The following is a 19431-nucleotide window of genomic DNA, read 5'->3' as shown; positions in this document are numbered from 1 at the left end:
AAATAATATGACCAAATAACCAAATAAACATCATTAACAAAATATAGCAAGTTCAACCATAACTCTAGGCATAAACTTTAACTAAACATAATAAAAACACAAAGCCAACTTGTATTATAATTAAACATGAAATTCAATAAAAGAGAGAAAGTAGTAGAAGAGATATCACCCTTGTCACATGAGATCGACCTCTTCATCTTTGCTCCTCCAATATTCATCCAAATCTAACTACAAATACAAGATGGATAAACTACTCTACCTATACTATACTAATGAACCAAGGAAACTCTAGTGAAAACTACATTTCTGGTGAGTTTCTCTAGCCTTCTCCCAAGTTATCTTGAATCCTGCAAGTCCATGGCTATATATAGATGAATGCAGTCAGGAAATGAGGCTTGAAACATCCCTTTTACAGCTGCTAATTGGTTGTCATACGTTCATCCATAGCTGTAAATTGTTGAAGGAGAAAACAGGTTGTACCAGCAGCTATTTCTGACCAGAATCTGGCTACTTCAACTGCTATTTTCTCTATGATGACGGCTGAATTAGCTCTTGTACAAAACATAGCAGTTGTAGTCCATTGAAATAGCTGTCCAATGCCTCAAGAATCATCCAATTTGGAGCTGTCTAGACCGAGATATGATCAAAATACCACTGACTGGTCAATTCCGCGTTTTCAGCTCTCAGCAGCAGACTTTGACTTCTGTATTTTGACATTTTGACTAGGAAAACAGCCGAATTGGACTTTGATGTCTTCACACCAAATGTAGATATATCTCTTAGCTTCAAAATGGTACCAAGATCACCTTGATCCGATCTGTGTAGCTCCAGATATAGTCAAAATACGAAAATGTGTCTGAATTGTCAAAGCTGACTTTTTCTTGATTCAAATTGCATTTTTCCTTTTACACTTCATATTTTATTTTCACCATTTTAATCCATCTTCAATCATCCAAATATTTTCTCAATGCACTTCATTTGATGATTGAATCATTAAACCTACAAAATATGAAGTTTTTACCATAAAAATCAATAGAAATGCAATTTTTCATACTTTAACCACAAAATGCATATTTTCACTAGAATCTTAGTTAATTATTTATAAAACTAAATAAAACACACCAAAACTAATTAATAAAGCACACTAAAAATACGTAAAATATACTCTTATCATACTTAATTTATGTGTCTTATCCATATAAAACCGCTTTAATACCTTCCTGGTATAAGCAGTTTGGTGGACAAAAATTTCACTTTTCAAATGCTCAATTTGTAAACCAAGGTAGAGTTTTGTTTTTCCAAAATTCTTGACCTCAAAATCCTTCTTCAAATATTCAGCATTATTTTGAATCTCTTCAGGAGTTCCAATTAAATTTAGATCATCAACATATACAGCAATTATCACAAAATTTGATCCATTTTTCTTGATAAAAACATATGGACATATTGGATCATTTGTATAACCTTCTTTAGTTAAACATTCATTGAGGCGGTTATACCACATACGTCCAAATTGTTTGAGACCATACAAAGACTTTTGTAATTTAATAGAATAAATATCTTTAGAATTTGATTTGCATGCTTCAGGCATGTTGAATTCTTTGGAAATTCTCATATAAATATCATTTTCAAGATTTTCATATAAATATCCAATAACGACGTCCATTAGACGCATATCTAGTTTTTCATGTACTGCAAAACTCACAAGATATCTAAATATGATAGCATCCACTACAAGTGAATACGTTTCATCATAATCAAATTTAGGCATTTGTGAAAATCCTTAAACTATTAGCTTTACACCTTTAGGTGTTTGGACTACAAGTCCAAAAACTTTTCTTTTAACCAATGATTCCAATTCAGATTGGATCGCATCTTTTCATTTTGACCAATCATTTCTATACCAATATTCATCAATCGATTTAGATTCATAATTCTCATCAACTTCTATAATATCAAGTGCTACATTTTATTAGGCTCCAATTAAATTTTCTATGATTTCATTCTCTTCAGGAGTTGGCTCTTCGGGAGCGACCTCTTCAAGAGGTTGAATTTTGTCATGACATTTATTTAATCTCCGGAGTTATTCGAAATCAATTTATACCTTATTTAGGTAGGCCGGCCTTAAATTTATTTGTAGCACTTGTGCATGTCCTTCAGGGACATTAATTTTAACCAGGATATTTCCTGCAGGAATAGTTGATTTAATGACTTTTTTGGAGTCGATAAATATATCTGACAATTGATTTGCAACTTTCAACAAATTTCTTGAACTTGTAGTTCACATTATTGAGGATCGAGGAAATCCAATTTTTCAGGTGATTTCCTTTCGGTTGATTTTTTCCTCCCCCTAATGTCGGGAATCGTAGTTCATCAGAATAAATAAATCATTCAATAGATCACTCATCAATATTTTACAATATTTAATCGTAAAAGGTGATTCATACCCGACATAAATTTTAAATTTCTTTTAGAGCCATATATAATATAAAGGGGGTATGTATAAATACTTGTCGGCTCTCAAATATTCTCACTTTTGTCAAATCATATATCCATTGGGATCAGTAAACTTCTGGTTTACTGCAGGTGATAATTATAAATTAAATGAGAATGAAGACAACTATATCGATAACCATTTCTCTCTCGAATAGTTATTATGATATAATTAACCTTTATCTCACTTGATTTCTAAACATGATCTCTATTATTGTCTCATTTAGTGTTTCAATTTGATATCCATTTCAATGGATATTCAAATTCAATAAATTTTTCGAGACATGGTAAAAAATAGTGTTTTATTTATGATAAACTTTTCTCCTGGGAGAAATATAGTAGTGGCTCTTTTGGAGCTTTCAATCACTTAAACACTACAACTGATTGTGTTTGTCTCTCTCATTGGAATATAGTGTATATAGTAGAACTTATTAATGAGACACATATAATTGTCACCATAATTCTTATGGGACAAATATCATCACCATAATCCTTTGATCCCAAATGTTTAACATCCATTTCTTCTTCAGGAAGAAAAGTCAATTATTATCATAAATTAAATCAAACATCATACACCTTCAAGGTGTTTAAAGAAATTGGCCATGTGAAGATGCTATTATAATTTTGATTCGCCAAATGTACTTCGGGACATTTATTTTCAGGATTTTTACTTTCTTGTCCTTATCATTATTATCCCACTTTAAGTGGTAAATTTTTCTCTTGTTATGGTAAAATATATATTTACCAAAATCATAGTCATGGCAGCAACCATAACTAATAAATTGAAATTTAGTCGCATTCACTTCTGGGAATGGACTAGAACTAGTATGCAATAAGTACAAAATACTTCTCAAATTTTCTCTCAATATTGCTACTACAATAGCATATTTGAGAAATATGTAAAGAATATTATTTTCTATCTTATGAGTAAAATTTTTTCGACACAATTTCAACTGAGAAGTAATTCTGAAAATTGCAGAATTATGTTCTTGTAGCCATAGGTAAATTTATCATACCAGGCTTTTGAAATAATGACCATCTTCTGGTGGCCAAATCTTTTTGTTAAAGAACGACCATCTTCAGGTTATCGAATCTTTTTTTTTAAATATTTCAAAGGACAAGTAGATCCTCAAATATAATTGATTTTCTATAATAGCATCTCCAAAATTCATTGCATCAGAATATAAGTATTTATAACAAATAATTTTAAAGATAAATAAGTAGAATTAAAAGATGAAATATTACCTCAAAAATGTCAAAGAGTATGGTTGTGTTTGGATTGCATTTTCCATGATTTTTCATGGAAAAATTACTGTAGCGATTTGATATATGTGAGGAAAAAAAGTAATAGGGAAATATGATCACGGAAAACGACGTAATTTTCCGACGAAAAACGGCAATCCAAACAAGGCCATATATGTTTTGTTTTGTTTAGTAGTTGCTCAGTAGTAGACACTTGTATTTTGCAATAATTCAAATATTAGCCATAAGAAATTGAAATAAGTTTGTGGGTCAGAAATTTACCTCAGAAGTTACTTGAAGAAATGCATGCAGAATTTTGGCAAAATCTCCTGTTTCACTTTTGTTCAAGGTAGAGGCTCTGTTTTCACCTTTTGCTTAAAAGTAGAGACTCGTGCTGATAACGTGTTGTAAAACTAATAAAATGAACTACTATAATAGGAATTGAAATATTAGAGAAATGAGTAGAGAAATGAAGAATGATCTTCTATTATTCCAACTAATACAAAAGTCCTCATAAAGGGTGTCAATGTACCTCTATATATAGGTACTACAAGATTAAATGTACATCAATTCTATTAAACACCCACTACTATAAGAATATGAAAAAACCTATGAAACGGTTTCTCCACTACATGAATAGATTTATGGATTGTAACTTCTATACATAATATAGTCATAAATCATGAATTAATCCTCTTGGGAATACAAAGGGACATCCATATTTTAGTTGTTTCATAACAGGGATTAATTTTTAACATGTAAATTTAACTTATGCGATATTGTTAAATGGGTTGGGCCTTCATTGGGTATTTGGGTTAAACCTAATAAGGCTCAAGCTTGGCACATAATTAATTGTGGGGTAAAATCTGGTTTGTGCAAAAGTCAAACCACCCCAATAAATTCCAAAATGATAAGACTCGTGACTTCAACCAACATGAAGAAATGGATGGAAAACTCCTAACTAAATTGGTCAAATTTAGCATTTGTCAAAGCCCATTAAACCCATTAAGTAGGTGAAAACTTTAAGTGAGCAAATTCGGCATTTTACTAAGGGAAAATTGGGAAAAGAGAACAGAAAGATTGAACAGCCATAAATGGGGTGTAAGTTTTAGGAAATTTTGGCAATAAGATATTAGTTTTTTTTTTTTTGAAATGAAGTATAGGTTACTATTCAAATACTTTTGTTGCTAGTGAAATACTAACTAATTTACCCTTATTTGCACATACATGTGCACATACATCGTATGTGTGCAATCGAGCATATATGTGCACCTTTTGCGATTTAAATGTGCACATTTGGATGTACACTTATATTAACCAAAGTATATATTTTTATTTGTTGAGGTGCATGTTTCTATTCAATAGAGTACACATTATTACGAGGGTAATTTAGTAATATATTTTTTAATTAATTTAATTCGGGAATACCAACCCATACCCTATCTACAAATTTTTCAAAAAAAAAAACACCTACTTAAAAGTTTTCAATCTTCTAATTACTTTTTTTTCATATTTTTTTTAATGTGCCCTACTTACATGACGAGTAAATTCTCAAGAAGTGACATTTTTTCAATATAACTCCAAAAAGTAGGTCGGGAGGGATAGGTTGGGTAACACGGGAAGAGGGAATGTAAGTGAAAAGTTTTGGATTCGAGATTTCATACTTACTCTAAAAAAAATACTGGTGCATTTCAAACCCTTCCCAAAGGCTGAAAATGCATGTAGTAAATGCAATATTTCCTGAAAAGACACATCTACAAATGCATTCTTCTATTTATTAGGCATCCGTTTTTAAAAAAGGTTCACCCACAAAAAATGACTAAACTAAAATCATGACTATGCATTCTTCTATTTACTGGGCATCCACTTTTTTTAAGAAAAGGTCACCTATAGAAAATGACTAAATTAAAATCATGACTATGCATTCTTCTATTTACTAGGCATCTATTTTTTTTAAGAAAAAAGGTCACCTACAAAAATAACTAAATTAAGATTACAACATGTCTAAGTGATAGATATAAATATATGACTTCCTAACATCAAGAAGGTAGACCATCATTTAGTTTGTATTTATCTATCTATCATATAAATCGTACATAGCTTAGAGTAGGATTTTCTTTTAAAAAACTCTGAATTTATCTTTTAAATGAATGTGTTGTTTTAATAGAAATGGCTATAGGGTGGGAGTGGGGTAGGAGAAGTTTCATTGCCCAAACAATCCCCCGCCCCCACCCCACCCCCTAGCACCTGCTCCTCCCGTCTTGTCCCCGTCCCGTCCACCTCCCTTGTGGGCACATTTAATTAGTAAAAAGTGTAATTTGGAATTTAGTATAAATATATTAGTATAACTAATCAACAATTTATATTAGTATAAATATATAATTATTATAACTAACAATATTATATGTATATATATTAGTATAAATATATTAGTATAACTAATCAACAATTTATATTAGTATAAATATATAGTTAGTATAAACAATTTATGTTTAGGTGGGTGATGGGATCAGAGATAGGGTGGAGGTATACTTCCCTTGCCCCGTTTTTTAACTGGGGAGAGAAATTGATGCCATTCCCCATTAATTTCCCGCGGGGCACCTGCTTCAATTACCATCCCTATGTTTCCTTTTTGAAAACAAGCACTATTTTGAGAATTTTACTCCTTACATGACTCCCTTGTTGGCTTTCGACAAATGACTAACTTTGACAATTTTGTACTAAAGTTTAAGGCTCCAGCCAAACCCAATAACCCATCAAACCTAATTAGTAATTTAAAAAGGTTAGGTTGGGTAAGTTGGATCTTGGGTTTTTATTCAGTTCAATTGACAAAACGGAACTTGTTTTGAATTACTTGGATTACTAAATTCGTGTTTGGGAAAAACAAGTAAATTACTAATAACTTCTTGAGATTTTGCATATTATTATATCACTCTCTTAACATTTTAAAATTTTAAAATAACCCCCTTAGGATTTTATGTAAAACGAAAAATTGACAGAAATTACCTTTGGCTATGGCAATTGTTCTAAACACACTCCACAAAATGCATGGTAAAATTATAATATCAACTTAACCTCCCCTATGGTTTTGCAAAAGTATCCACTTAATCCCTTTATGATTTTGCATATATGGACATAATCCCCTCAGGATTTTATGCATAGTAGTTAGATACTCATTCTATTAGTACCTAAGTAAGGATGGTACAAACATTTTAGCTAACAATGATATGTAGGTAAGGGTGGCAATGGGGTGGGATTAGGGCGGTGAAGGATCCCCCACCCCCGCCCATTGTCAAATAACTCCCCTTGTCCCCCACCCCCCTTCCCCGCCCCATTTCCCCTGCAGGAGAAGAAATCAACATACTATATTGAACAATCTACTTATCTATGAGACAATTTTATCATTTATTCTATTTCAAAATATTCAATAAAAATATGGTCAAGTACTCAACCTTAGACCATTCAATGAGTTGCAAATACTAATAACTAAAGACGATTAGCAACCTGTCAATACCATGACATTGACATTAAAACATCCGGCTAAGATATAATAGGACCAAGTCACAATTGTATGTTCACAATTATATTATTAAATATAAAGAATTGGATTATAACTAAATTATTATATTGTGTATATATATGTATTATATATACATCTAGAAATATATATATATGTAATTTTTTTGTATGTGTGGGACGGGGCGATTGCATGTTGCCCCGCTCCTCACCCCGTTTTAGGTGGGGGGGGGGAATTTTCTCCCCCTGCCCCGCCCCATTTCTACCCCCATGGGGCGGGTGCTCTTGTTGCCACCCTTATTTATAGGTTGCTTTTCGGTAAATATCTGTTTTACATAAAATTACAAAGGGCTTATGTCAATGTTTTAAAATATTAAGGGGTCATGTGTTAATGTGCAAAACTATACAATTTTATTACTAAAAAAAAATAAGATCAAAAGCCTCTTTGGCGCTCAAACTTTAATGATTTTATATTGTTAATCCTTTAACTCTTAGTTGTATACTTTTGGCTCCTAAATGCATACTTGTAGTCCTTCTCTCAGTTTGAGGAGTTTAAATTGACAAAAAAGCATCACGTGTAATAAACGAAGCAAAATAGAAAGTTTTCATGTTGAAACAGTAAATGAAACAACTCCAAATTAGGGGTTTTAATTTAAAGTTAATTAGGATAAATAATTCGTATATCTAGAATCTTAATGACATGTGTAGTTTATCTGCATAAAAGTATTGAAATATTTGACACCTATTGGGTTTGAATTAACTGGGAAAACTTAAGATAGTGCAAAGTTGAATCAGAAATGTTTGAAGTATTTCATGCCAAAACTTTGTTGATTTGAACTCTCAACACTTGAAGGAACATTTTGGTATAAAATTCAAAAAATTTGGTGAATGATGTGTAAAATTACGATAGGACTACCACATTAATTTGACTTCAGATCTATTCTTGATTACTTAAATTCATTAAGCATAAATTTGAACTCTATGGGAAAATCGAAAGGCTATAATTTGATCAAATTTCGACAATGATAAAATAACAAGAGTAAATAATTGCAGTGGTTAAGACTTGATTGAGAAAAAAGAAGTTCAAAATGATATCGTTTTGAGCTAGTTCCACTAATTAGAGTTAACGCTTGACCTAGTTCCACTAGGTTAACGGTTTCAAATTGATGGAAGGGCCATAACTCATAAGCATATGGTTTTAATAGCTCATGGTCTAAAAATAGGGAAAATACCGGTTTTCATCCCCAAATTTTGGGCACAAAACACATTTCGTCCCTCATCTTTCGGGCATGACATATTTGGTGTCTGAATTAACAATTTTTGACCAAATGTCATCCTCAGACGGCAATTTAGCCAACCTTTAACGGAACCGGTCACGTGAAAATCACGTGACCGTTAAGTAAATGTGGCTATCCGAAGCAAAATCAGGTGGAAAATGACGTTGTCTTCACTTTCCCTTTTTCTTTCACTTCAACAACTTCCTCTGCAAATTTCCAAGACTAAGCTCCTACTGCAAATTTCTCCGAGAGTATCTTCCAATTATAAATATATAATTATAATTATATAATACATATAAATATTACTTATACTAATATTTTATATAATTATAATGTATATTAGATATTAAATTTAATCATTATATAACATTATATTCATAATAATAAATATAATTATAATTATATAATTTATTAATATTATATACACATATATATTATAAGGGATAATTTCAGAAACCTCCCCTTAATTAGCTTATGGAAAAATGGGAAAATGGATAATTTATGGAGGAAAGCCATAAAGAGCTGGTGTTTTATTGGAGAATGGGTTTATTTTTATTTTATCCGATAAATAAATTTGTTTATGAAAAAATGGATACTGTATTCTTCTAATAGAGGAAAGCCATAAAGAGCTGGTGTTTATTGAAAAATGGGTTTATTTTTATTTTATCCGATAAATAAATTTGTTTATGGGAAAATGGGTACTCTGTTCTTATAATGGAGTAAAGCCATAAAGAGCTGGTCGTTTATGAGAAAGTGATACTTTACAGAAAGTGACCGCGATTTGGTTTATGAAATTATCCCAAAAAAAATTTAGAATGAATATGTTTATTTAATTAAATAATTATAATATATATTTATATAATACATTATATAATTATACTAATATTATTATAAAATATATAATTATAACTATATAATATATATAAATATTAATTATACTAATATATTATATGATTATAAAGTATATTATATATTAATTATAATTTTTAGTATATATTAGTATATTTATAATAATAAATATAATTATAATTATATAATATATTATTACTATATACACATATATATTATAAATATATGCACATATAATATACATTTATAAATATATATATATAAATATATTATAGTTATTAGGGTATAGTTATTATAGTTATTATAGTTATTACCCTAAATATATTATAGTTATTAGGGTATATACTAGGGGTGGCAATTTCTGACACGACCCGAAAACACGACACGAACCTAACACGAAATTAATGGGTTTGGGTTGAAGTTTTGGGGGATCGGGTCAGAATCGGGTCGAACCCGATGAACCCAAAAAGAAAACAGGTCGATTTCGGGTCAACCCGTGGTGACCTGATATGACCCGATATGACCCGTTTACAAATTAAAAATAATTTAATAAACATAAAAATTATTTTATCTAAATAAACTAAATCATTCTTTTTTTTCAAAGGCATTAATTACTTAATCCTAAATGAATTTATTTACCTTGTGTGAAGTTAAAATTATTATATTTGGACAAATAATATAATTCGTTTTAATTTATTTTATATTTGGTTTGGGATAAAACACTTTTACGGTGTTTAATTTATTTTGGATTTGATTTGAAATTATTTATTTAAATTTTTATTACTTGATGATGTAATTAATTTTGTGAGAAATTGATTTTATTAGAATTTATAGTGATAAATTAATAAATTAAAATTAATTTTCTGGTCATTTCGGGTCGACCCGCCAACCCAAAATTTTCGGGTTCGTGTTAGATATACTGACCCGTCACGGGTTGACGGGTCGGGTTCGGGTCAACAGATTTTTTGGCTGGTCGGGTCAGGACCCAACCCGCCAACCTGATTGGACCCGAATTGCCACCCCTAGTATATATCCTAATAATATATTTATATATATTTATAAATGAATATTATATGTGCATATATTTTAATATATATGTGTATATAGTAATAATATATTATATAATTATATTTATATTTATTATTATAAATATACTAATATATACTAAAAATTATAATTAATATATAATATACTTTATACTCATATAATATACTACTATAATTATGTAATGCATTATATAAATATATATAATAATTATTTAATTAAATAAACAAATTCATTCTAAATTTTTTTTGGATAATTTCATAAACCAAATCGCGGTCACTTTCTGTAAAGTATCACTTTCCTATAAAAGACTAGCTCTTTAGGGCTTTCCTCCATTATAAGAACAGAGTACCTATTTTTTCGTAAATAAATTTATTTATCGAATAAAATAAAAATAAACTCGTTTTCAAATAAAACTTCAGCTCTTTATGGCTTTTCTCTATTATAAGAACAGAGTACTCATTTTTTCATAAATAAATTTATTTATCGGATAAAATAAAAATAAACCAGTTCTCCAATAAAACACCAGCTCTTTATGGTTTTTCTCCATAAATTTTCCATTTTCCCATTTTTCCATAAGCTAATTTAGGGGAGGTTTCTGAAATTATCCCTTATAATATATATGTGTATATAATATTAATAAATTATATAATTATAATTATATTTATTATTATGAATATAAGGTTATATAATGATTAAATTTAATATCTAATATATATTATAATTATATAAAATATTAGTATAAGTAATATTTATATGTATTATATATTATAAGGGTAAAAAACAAAAAAACCCCCTGTGGTAAGTCTAATACACAGAAAAGCCCCCTATGGTTTCAAAATATACAATACGATACCTCATGCTTTGAACTAAATTGTAAAGGTGACGGAATCCGTTAAATTTAACGGAAATGACTTATTGGAACCTAAAAAAAAAATTTTATACTTAATTTTTATCAAATATACCTATTCTACCCCTTAACCCTCAATTCTCTCTATTTAGAGAATAAAACAAATGATTTTTTTGAGCTGTCTTTTGCTTAATTATATCAGGGTATTTTGGTCATTTTGTCCATTTCCGTTAACTTTAACGGATTCCGTCACCTTTACAATTTAGTTCAAAGCATGAGGGGTCGTGTTGTATATTTTGAAACCATGGGGGGCTTTTCTGTGTATTAGGTTTACCACAGGGGGCTTTTTTGTTTTTTACCCTTATAATTATATATTTATAATTGGAAGAGGGGGTTTACTCTCAGAGAAATTTGCAGTAGGAGCTTAGTCTTGGAAATTTGCAGAGGAAGTTGTTGAAGTGAAAGAAAAAGGGAAAGTGAAGACAACGTCATTTTTCACCTGATTTTGCTTCAATAGCCACATTTACTTAACGGTCCGTTAAAGGTTGGCTAAATTGCCGTCTGAGGATGACATTTGGTCAAAAATTGTTAATTCAGACACCAAATGTGTCATGCCCGAAAGATGAGGGACGAAATGTGTCTTGTGCCCAAAGTTTGGGGATGAAAACCGGTATTTTCCCCTAAAAATATACAAATGATAATTGGATGGCTAAAATTATTATAGATTGTTAAAATTTGAGGGTCAAAACTCAAATGAACTTTTTTACCCAAAAAAATAACAAGACTAAAATTTTAAAAAAGTTTAAAAAAAAAAATAGAGGTGCGCGCGCCATTTTTTTTTGCCTGTGCTCTCAAATTTCTAAACAGCAAAACAACTAACAAGCTCCTCCTCATCTCAAGCCGCACAAACAACAGACTCCATTCAAATCCATCTCTTTCTCGTCAGAATTCGATCCCGCAGAAACCGTAGGAGCGGGGACTTTGAGCTCCTCTCTTTTCCTTCTGAAATTTCAAAAATCTCCCCTAATTTCAGCTATTTTTTGCATTTGTTTAATTTGCCTCACGTACCTGCGTAGCCAACTTAGATATCTGGTTCCGATTGAATGTGATAGAATTCTGTGAATTTGATGTGCTGACTGGAATGTGATAAAATTCTGCGTTGAATTTTTTTTTTTTAAGAATCTCGATGCCCAAATTATGTTTGCAGAAAGTCCTGGCTCAAATTATGTTGGCCAATTTGTAGCATTCTTAACCTCCCCTCCCCCTCTCCCACACCCAAAAAAAACAAAGATTTATATGTGAACTCTCTATCTTTCTGACTAGTTTCTCTCATTAATTTCTTGTTTAAAACTTTATTTTGGTAAGGGTTAATAGCTCATCAAGAGTAAATTGGTAGGGGTTAGGTGGGGGGAGAAAAGGATCCGGGAGGGGAGGGGGTGGCAGCGGGAGGGAGTAGAGGGCAGTGGTGGGCCTGGGTGGGGAAGAGTGAGAAGAGAAGGGGGCAGCGGTGGAAGTTGGTGAGGTTTCTACAGTGTTAGTTTTTTTTTTTTCCAAGAAACACCACGAGCAACACCCAATTCAAACGGACCTTTAATCATATTTTCTATTAAGTAGATGTTTGCTTTCTTTATTCCTTTATCTTGATTGGCTGTTAAGAACACTGCTGCATCATATACTTGCATCAATTGTGGACGAAGGACTTCAGTTCCATATCGTGCACAAGGCTTTCTCCTTTTTTTCTGTGTAAAAAAAAGCATTAATGTAAAGTTTAAATTGTAGTCACCTTAGCTAGCAAGTAGGTCTGCAGGGTAGAATTGTACGTGTTCAAATTCCATTGTCTGTACACTTGTCCCGTGTTGATGTGGTGAACTAATTTAGATTCCTAAATTAAGATATTAGCAAGGTCATATGTTTTGCTCATAAGAGTTCAGATGGACTTAGCAGCATCAATTAAGTGAATTTACAGAAATCATAGTCTTATAGAGAGTGGAAATTTTGGGTGGAATGTAGTGAGGATGTAAATCTTTGTCTTGCTTTCCTTTTCCCCAAGTCCAGTCTCCTATTTCCTATGATCAAAACACTTAAATTATATGAAGTTTCTCCTCAATAATCCTTTCCTTTGTTTCTCAATATATTTCTTTGACTTGTATCATCCTTTATACTTCCTTTTTGAACTAATATATAGGTCTAGTTATCTCTTATAGCGATACCAGTCCTCTGATACCAGATTTTGGATCCAGTGAGTACAAGTTTTTCGATGGGACTTAGCTAACTATATTTTGGATGTCTTTGTTCTTTGTTCTATTCTAATTGCATGCTGCTATTTATCGGCATTGACTAATGCAGAAATGCAGATTTATTTATAGAGAGTTGCCATCCCAAGTAGCTCAATCGTGGAGGATGGAGATGGGTGGAATACTTAAAGGCAATCCAGTTCCAGTTTAATAGATGCAATGCTTTTAGGCCTACTTGAGCTATGCGAGATGTAAATGGATAAGGTATGGACACAGAGCATAGCAAACCATTGGTTATTTATGTTGCTGGAGTTGAACAATCATGTTTATACAGCTAGAATAAAATACCATTAAATTAAGGACATCCACTTTCTTCTTTTTATTTTTTATTTCTATTTTTTTTCCTCTTTGATATTTAATGAAATACAGATAAGCTCATACTTCTTTGATGCACAATTCTGGTATGATGCAACTCAACTGGACAGCAGGAAAGACCTGGAGTTTGCAGCATTACAATTTATGTAAGAAAAACCATCTTTTTGACAGAAATGCTTCGGAAATTTAGTATAATAGTAGTACAATCCATTTTTACTTCAGTATCACACACAGGGAGATAGGGAGAACCCTCATTATTCTCTCTCTACATTGAGTTCAAGCATCACCACTCATAGCTAATGACATAATTACCAGCACACGCTCATGAACTATATTTATTGATAGTTGAACAGATGATAGATTTCACATCTTCTGAGCCTTCTCTTCTACAGCTCCAGCACCAAGTCTGCAGTTTAATCAATACAACAGTTAGATTGATGTTTCATACCAAGATAAATACGTATTTTTTTTTAACTTACAGTCAGCATCAGTTTTGATCCAGTGCTCCCTATTAACCATTACACGGCCGCTGTCTGCCCGTTTAAAAGATAGCACAGATTTGGAGATTTCCTTCTTTAAATCGGACTTGTTATGAGACCTTTTTTTCCCTGTGTCTTCCGCATAATGATTGTTGGACTTGCTGGAGTTTTTCTTGCTTTTGTCTTCATCTGCTTGAATGAACTGCTTCTTGGTTGTGAATCCTTCTGGATGAACTTTTCGGTGGAAGATTTTCATGACCTGCATGGACCATGCAGAGATATTATTAACTCATAATGTTCACAGTCCTCTTACAGTTACCACAACAAAAGAGTGAACTAGTTGTAGTTTCGTTTCTGTAAGGTAAGTTATAAAATGGCCAATTTTCTGTTGGAAATTCATCTGAAATCTTCTTCTAGGGATTCTTAAATTTGTGGTGTCTTAGATCCTACCTCTCAAAGTACACAACATGGTGATTCCACCTTCATAGGACTTTTATACACTTATTATATATTGACCTGTTTGATGTAGTGCATATTGCTGCCTAAATGTTGACCAAGAATCTTTCATCATTTAGATCACCATGATTAATTCCATTTGCCTCAGATAATATAGACTCTGACATATTAAATAGATCCGGTCATTGGTGATGTCAAGTTATTCTGCATGTTCAGGAGGCATTTAAGTTTTTGCATGACTTAGGTCATAGAGATAATTGTGGGCCATAGAGGTAAGACTATTTTTGCGAACAATCCTTTCAAATGGAAGAAAGAAGTAAAATCTATGAAGGCAATTATGAACCCAAAAGAGCAAGAGCAGGTTTGGCCCCATTTAGCTCAGCTTGTTATGGAGATATAAGACAGGAAAAAAGCCATCTTTAGGGTTGCACTGACCTTAGCAACCTTGCTATAGGAACAATTTACCAGTTCAATTAATGTGGGAAATGATTAGAGCACTTAGTATATGATACCAACCTTAGGGAGTTTCCTCTTGATAGCTTCAGATTCAGTTGCTTTTTCTGCGGAAGCAGTTGTACAACTACTTGCCGTTGACTGAAGCTTCTTCAGAATCTTCTTCATGAAGTGTGAAGCATGCCTTTTCTTAGGTTGATAGTCTGTGCAATCATACTTATTTGTAGACTTCTCACAACTGGTGTCAGTTCTCCTGAAGAGCTCCTCAAGTGATGTCTTTTCTTTCTTTGGCACTGCAGCCATTTCGGGCAATTCAATGGAAGAACCAAAGAGATATGTTTGCAGTGGACAAGTTGTTGAATCTGCCAAGTCTTCTGCATCTGTCTCATCATGCTGCTTGTTGCTAAAGGTAATGATGCTTGCTTGACTGCTTCTTGCTGATGATTCATCAGCAACTTCTTTGGCTTCGGCTTCAAGGAACTTTGCTAGCTCATTGTTTATTAGCTTGAGTTCATCTTCGGTTATCTTTACTTCTTTGTCGGTCATGTTTTCAAAAGGCTTTGGAAATGTCGGTGTTGGGGGCTCTGTGTTTAGTGATTCTAAACCTAGAGTACCAATCGCAAGAAAACCATGGAATAGCTCATCGGATGAGTCTTCTTGGAAGGACTCTTCAATTCCGTTTCCCTTGATTTCATTTGAGAACCTTCCACATATCCTGCTTGGCTGTCCTGACTGTGCAAAGCTATAGGTGGGCTCTGCATGGTAAAGCTTCTCATCAAATGGCTTCCTTGCCGAGTAGCAGTTAGGAGGATTTCCTGAAACAATAAATTTGAAGGTTTCAAAAGAAAGGACTAAGAAGAATTGTTAGGACTTTTCTGTGGTTCTATATCATTTTGTTTTCTATTACATGTTGGATTTTTAGAGTCAACTCTCTGGCTTACGTTCCAGACAAGATAAAAGCACTAGGGAAGGGGGTAGCCCCTTATAAGTGATCTATAAGGTTCTTATGACTTACCTGCAGTTAGTATTGGAATTTTAGTCTTTCTGTAGAAGTTTACTAGCTGATAAAAAAAAATCCTCCAAGGGAGATGTTAGCTGCCAAAATAATGTTATTGAACAGTTTTTTATCCTTGATCTAGGTTGTATAAATTCTTTCAGTCCTGGTGAGCTGAGAACTATGAAAAGGAAGAAAAGAAATTCAGGAAATGCAGATGAAACTTGTGATTGATTTGGAGCTATATTGCCATAGAATGGAACATGAGTCAATTACCAGTTGTAAAATTCATCATTGGGTCTGCTCTGTTTTGGTTTAGTTTTCGGTGCATCCATCCTAGTAACTGTAAAAACATATAGTCAGAAATCTTTTGCGCATACATTGGAAATCTAAAGGAATGTGTGCTAACCTTCATTGTCAATCTTCTTTAGAAGGGTTGCTGCAAGCTGACTGATGTTGGAAAGGAGCTGAATGGAGGAAATGGAAGTAAAAAGGGGAATAAGTCCTTGAAAAAGGAAGAATTGATTTATCTTGTAACCATGATTGCTTGTGCCTGAAAATCTAGGTTTTCCTAGAAGAGTCTTGGTAGATAATACTGTATAGAGGAGAACATCGAGAAAAGTACAAAACCTGTTGGCCTTCCTTGTCAAAATTGTACTATGTGGCCAAGTTGAGTTGCTGCAGACCCATGTGTTGGTGATGCTAAACTGGGATGAATTGGTAAGAAGGAGCTTGGAATGATTTAAAGTTAGTAAATATAAACTACTATGTTCTTATCTTGTACACCGTGCCTCTGATAAGTTGGCACTTGCACTCAAGAAACTTTTGCCACTTGGAACCAATTAATGTGATGTCATAAACAGATGTAATTGTGCAATATTTTGTGTGTGAGCATGTAGTAATGATCAGTACTGAGCACCAGCATGATTGGTAGGGCATAGACAGAATAATTGGCTAGTTTATAGATTTTCTTTGAGCGGCAAGTTTATAGTTATACAGGGGTTAAAAAGATAATTGAATCTTGAAAGATATTTTATACAGTAGGACCACAATCTGGGAGTTTAAAATCTGATCTGACTGGCCGACTATCAGGTGAATCATTTTTGTGTGGTTTTATCTAGAGATCCTGATATTATAATTTCTGAAACAATTTCTGGTTTGTGTTTAAGTTCAGAAATCAGTTTCTTAGCCAAAATTTGATAATGAATCTCAACAGGTGTAATTACATGTTTGAAGTATTAATAAGAGAAACTCTGGTCTATTATGCTAATTACTTTACGGATTGTACTGCAGGATTAGTTTTATTCCAAGACTTCTTCCTTCCCTGCACTACATCTTGGTTGATGAACGAAGAGTCTTGTGCTGTAGCTTTTCTGCTGATTATGGTTTTGATTCATAACTAAAAGAATTCATGGTTTAAGACAAAAAGTGCTGAAGCACACTAGCCGAGCAAAAGTTGTTGCAATGACAGGAATGTAGCTTTTGACCAGAAGTAAGCAAAAAAAAAAAAAAATTAATTTTTTTTTGGGCTGCAAGTAAGCAATTTTTAGTGTCATACTGACTAAGTTTATTGCCTCTTATATGGCTGTGACACTCACATGAAGATGCCTAAAACTGATAGGATTTGAGTGATCAGCTATAGGGAAACTGGAAAGTGTTGCTGAACTCAGCATGGATATCTTGATGCAATGTGCTTGAAGCTTTGTGTACTGCAACAGCCAAAAAGAATGTAGAGAGAAGATCCATAAGAGAGTAACACTAAAGATCCATAAGAGTAGATCAAGTGGTCATTAGCCCCTGGAAAAGAAAAACGCGAGCGGCCGTGGTTTTGATGGTCATGATTCCCTTAAGAATGTTGGGTTTCTGGTTTTTATGGAAAACCACAAATGTTATGCTCTAGATGCAACGGCATAAACCATGCCATCCAAAGATCCTCTTACATGTTGGATGATTGTTGGTCACGTAAAGAACAAGTTTGCAAAATTCATCTGTAGATATGGAGTATATGCAGTTTGCAGATGCAAAATATTTGAAATCAAGGGACAATTCATTGAGAAAACTCTTCATGGTATTTATGAACTTCATCTTTAAGTTACGGTTTACCGTATCTGAAAATTGTTCCATAGTTTATTATTTGTATATTTAATTATACTTCTATATTGTACACAAACACCATAATACCCACGTTGTTTGTGTCTATTTTATATTCCTCTTATGTTATGGTCTGAATAGAGATTTATGCTCTGCACCAACGTGGTTTTTTCCACTTTCAGTACTTCGGTTGCCGACCTGTCGAGGGAGGACGGATGCATTATTATCTTAAACAGCTATCCTTGGAGTTTCTGGTTGCAATTTGCAAGCACGATAATCTCACAGAGTGACTCCTATCAAATCATTTTATAAACAGGTTTGGTATTTTATGCTTAACCAAATGTATTGGAGTTGAATTATTAAGCACAAAGTTCAACGTTTATGGAACTAGGGATAATATTCTTCTGTCATATCTTGTACTAATGCGTTGGTGTTTAATGCCAAAAGGCTTGACAACTGACATTAATGATGTGGAGGAGGGAACAGAAAACATTTCATGACTAGTGGCTGCAGATTGAGAAAGATGCCTTTCTCATCTTTTTCAGTACACATCGTCTGCGTTCTCCTCCTCCTTGGCAAAAACCATTGTTGCTTCCACTTAATTAGAATGAGCAATAGTGGCATGATTAGGGAAAAATCATCTTTGATAATATGCTCTTTCTTGAAACGACCAGACACTGGAAACAGCCCCTGGTGTAGGTATGCTGCTAGTGGAGAGTAGTTTTCCACACGCATTTCTGGTGTCATAATGAGTTAACTACCTAATCCTATTGCATGAGAGTCAAGAGATAAAAAAGTTAGGCAAATTCTCAAATGCCAAAAAGGGCTTTTTTTTTGGCATTGTCAAGTAGTATCCAAAAGCCGAGCGGCAAGTGCCTAAAAGTATAATTTCAGTATTCTCTAAACCAAATGTCGGTATCTCCTCCTGATGGTATGTCAGAAAGGTAAGGTGTTCTTGTGAAGTGAATGTGTTCGTGGGATCATTATTTCACCAAATGCATATTTCTTTTTTCAACCTAAAATACTAGAAACGATGTCATTTGGTGAATCAGCAAATTCGGCAGAGCCAATGGAGGAA

At 32.8% G+C, this 19431-nt stretch overlaps 1 long non-coding RNA gene across 1 annotated transcript; it reads left to right on the top strand.

Moving 5' to 3' along the window:
* Positions 1-12899: 12899 nt before the first annotated feature.
* LOC113769819 lies at positions 12900-17749 on the top strand. Its single transcript, XR_003468334.1, has 4 exons — positions 12900-13510; positions 13618-13769; positions 15568-15677; positions 17556-17749. It is a non-coding gene; the product is annotated as an uncharacterized LOC113769819 (long non-coding RNA).
* Positions 17750-19431: the final 1682 nt, after the last annotated feature.

This window comes from Coffea eugenioides, chromosome 5 (genome assembly GCF_003713205.1).
Source record: "Coffea eugenioides isolate CCC68of chromosome 5, Ceug_1.0, whole genome shotgun sequence".
Classification (NCBI taxonomy): Eukaryota; Viridiplantae; Streptophyta; class Magnoliopsida; order Gentianales; family Rubiaceae; genus Coffea; species Coffea eugenioides.
Note: the sequence above shows the minus strand (reverse complement) of the source record. Positions and strands in the feature narration are given on the sequence as shown.